Source organism: Ctenocephalides felis, unplaced genomic scaffold, assembly GCF_003426905.1.
Source record: "Ctenocephalides felis isolate EL2017-DRISC unplaced genomic scaffold, ASM342690v1 CF-g0.4_SCAFFOLD_01492, whole genome shotgun sequence".
Classification (NCBI taxonomy): domain Eukaryota; kingdom Metazoa; phylum Arthropoda; class Insecta; order Siphonaptera; family Pulicidae; genus Ctenocephalides; species Ctenocephalides felis.
In genome coordinates, this window is record NW_020537646.1 from 31145843 (window position 1) to 31149577 (window position 3735).

The following is a 3735-nucleotide window of genomic DNA, read 5'->3' on the forward strand; positions in this document are numbered from 1 at the left end:
GAAAAACTGTATCCGAATACACACACAGACAAACACAAACACACACATATATATACACATACATACATAAACATTTTCTAGCGTGTGCCAAAGAAACTTTCGAAACATAAAGATATGCAATAAAGGCTATTTTTAATTATTTTGCAATCACTATAACTTACTCTACGGGAAGTTAATATAACAAACTATTGGTTACATTACTAATTAATTTACTTTATTTCCTTTAAATTAGCTTATTAAAATAATATACGAAACGTGTTTATTAATACAATCTAGAAGATAAATAGCTGTTGTGTAAATTTTAAAGAAATTATTCATTAAGAATTTTTCAATTTTAATACTAATACCACAACTTTATGTCAATTATGATCCAATATCATAATAAATTGTTACTTCAAGAGCAGTTGTTTAATGACAAATTATTATAATTGACCTGATGTGTTATTATTTTGATGTTATTATAAACATGGTGTCCCAGACATCAACGTCAAGCCGAATTGAAGTGGTAATATTTAGCTTAAGCGTACTAAAAAAATATCTTAAGTTATTAGGGAATGATGAGCTTTTAAGTGCAACTCGAAGCTTTGGTAAAATTATGACCAATTTTGGGTTATTGTGGTTAACTTCTATTATTGTCCATTTGATATTTGATACCGTAACATTTCTAGGATGTCTGGAAATTATGAGCTTTCAAGTGCAACCTAGAGCTTTGGCGAAGTCATGATTATTTTTCGCTTATTGTGGTTAATTTTTATTAACTTTTTTTTAATTATTTAATATTGTTCATTTTAAGTTTGAAGCCGTAACCGTGAATAACATTTTAAGAACCACAGTTTGAAAAATAACACAATTGCCCCAAATCTTTAAGAAGTACATTTTTTGTTGAATTATGAATCTAAAATTTTTAAAATCGACCGATTTTATGCTAATCTATTCTCAATATATACTTCATATACATTTAATGTTGAAATTAAAAAATGGATCTTGTTTTATTTATTGAAATTTTTCTAACAAACGTAGTACTTTTTCTACACTAAGATTATTAACTAAAATTACTGCTCACTAAAATTAATGTCAATAGGTCTTGTTTGTTCCCTAATATATTCTAAGTTCACACTTTTATAGTTTCGACACTAATTTAAATGTGTATAAGGTATTTCATTTACCTAGATTTCTTATACATCCTTTTTTGTTTAGAAGCTATAAATGTGTTTTTAATTTTATGGCAATGCTTAAGTTTTTTTTTCTTAAATAGTATGTATTAATTTTGTTTATTCTATTAATTATTTTTTGGCAATGTATTTATTCATTGTTTTATATTATTTTCGCTTAATAATGATACATATCACGTGACTAAACGTATATATATATATATATATATATATATATATATATATATATAATCATCTATATCAAAAATTGTTAATTTTGAGGTGAATTTAACATGTAATAGTATTATTATTTCTTCATTTTATGTCTAAAAATTAATATCGAAACGTAACTAAAAATAATTAATTTATATAATTCTTTATATATAATTATATTTATATAATTATTTTATTTTGAATTATTATTTGATAAATTAAGTTGTATCAATTTTAAAAATGTGTACAAATTATTATAACTTCAAATTTTAATATCAAAAACCGGGAAAATTTCGCTCGGCCAAGCTTTCTCATATATAATATGAATAAAAATATTATACTTACAACATTTTTAGACTATTGAATATGTAATTTTGGGTGCTAAATTTAATACTTTATAATATCGCCTCGTTTTATAAATATTAGAAACACAATTAAATAAAAAGCAAGACCGTGTCTATGGGTTCAGACATAATATAATTTCATGAATTAAAAATTAGGTAATATAAAAATATCAATTTTCTTGAATACGTACTTGCATAACTGTATTTCAGTTTTTATATTGAATATTAAACATATTTAAAATATTAAATAACACATTAAATATATTAATACCATAAACTTCAATAAATTTTTACTGAAGATGGAGTTTGCTAAAATATCAGTTTTACAGTAATATTGGAGAAAAATATTTCAAATTCATTAATTGTTTATGTATAAACGTCAAATGCTATGATACATGCAGTTTATATTTGTATTAAGAAATACATTAAATGTAATAAATGATCAGATATTATTTTCTTGTAAATTATATTATATGATATATTTTATTCGGAGTATTTTATTTCACTATCTCTTTCAGTCTAGACAACGGAGAGTTCGAACTTCTTTCAGATGCCAACAGGTCATAAATCATAACTTTAGAAATGGTACACCTAATTTTCGACAAACAAACAAAAATCATAAGATGATTTAAACTTTTCAAGCTGTTTTTGGCTATTTTCTGCTGTTTTTTAATAATCTGTAAGAAAACTCTATATGTAACTTTTGAATTAATACTTGGACCAAACTTCGAACATCTAATACTTATAGAAAGATTTATTTAAAAATAAGTTACTGTTACTCAGAAACGTATATGAATGTTTAGCAATTTAAAAGAAAGCAACTTGATGAATGTTTTTCATTTTTATTGTAGCAGAAGTATTTAACTTTATTTTATATAACATGTTAGTAAGTCTAATTTGATAAAGAAGAAAATATTATTAGATAATATTTACGGTTTTTGTTAGCTTATATTTTCTTGTTTAATTTACATGTTATTACACAATTTATGTTTTTTTGTGATACCTGCTTATTCAAAAACGAAAAGATTTATACTCGCTTAAATAATACGAGTTAAATAGAGCGTCCGGTACTTGGTGCCGTTCGGCGTTACGGGACTTCCCCCTATATGAAAAAATCCCTTGAATCAATCTTGATAGTAACAATACATCTTATAGAACTAATTGTTCTATTTGTTCTATTGAATTAATGTATACTTAAAAATTATCTTAAGGTCTTAAAAAAACTATTGAAGAAATTTTTTTTGTGATGGATTTTGAAACATTTTTTTTCTGCCGATAGCAACGTCGTGAATATCAAGGTAATGGCTGGCTTCACATCTTTTTCCCTCTACTTTCAAAGTTCAAAAACTTCAACATTACTTGTTTTTGAGACGTCGGTGGTGGGCCTTTTTACTCCCGGACTTTTAGGTCTCGTACTACCATTTATAAAATTGATACACTTTATCAAAACATGTATTACTAGATTTTATTATTTAAAATTTATTTATGTGATGGAGAATTTCTAGAAATTTTGTTCTTAATCGTGGATACTTCATTTTAAACAATTTATTTAATCATAGTCTGTATTTTGTTTTTAACAAAATTAATGTTTTTAAATACCTTTATTAGCCTCATAAATAAGAACCTTACCTAACAAAATTATTATTTTTAGTACTATTTATGGCATTCATAATTATAAAAATTCTGCATTTATAATTGTTGATCTTTACTGAAATAATATAATTTTTAACTGTGGCCAGAAGGAAATTTGTGAGGCAAAATACATCTTATTTTTATGCTTTTAATGACGTTCGATTCCTCTTTTATTATATAAAGAGATTTGTGTTCTGAAAAAGCCTTGTGGGCGTATGTTTTTGGATGCTTCTTTATAATACTAATTTTTTCTGCCCTATATTATTTTGAAAGCAAATGTATTCAATGTATGCCACAAGATGATTTTTTGATGTAAAATATTTACACAGTTTGAAATGTTTTAAACCCATTGTAATATAATGGTAATACTGACTAATGAAATAATTTATAATTTG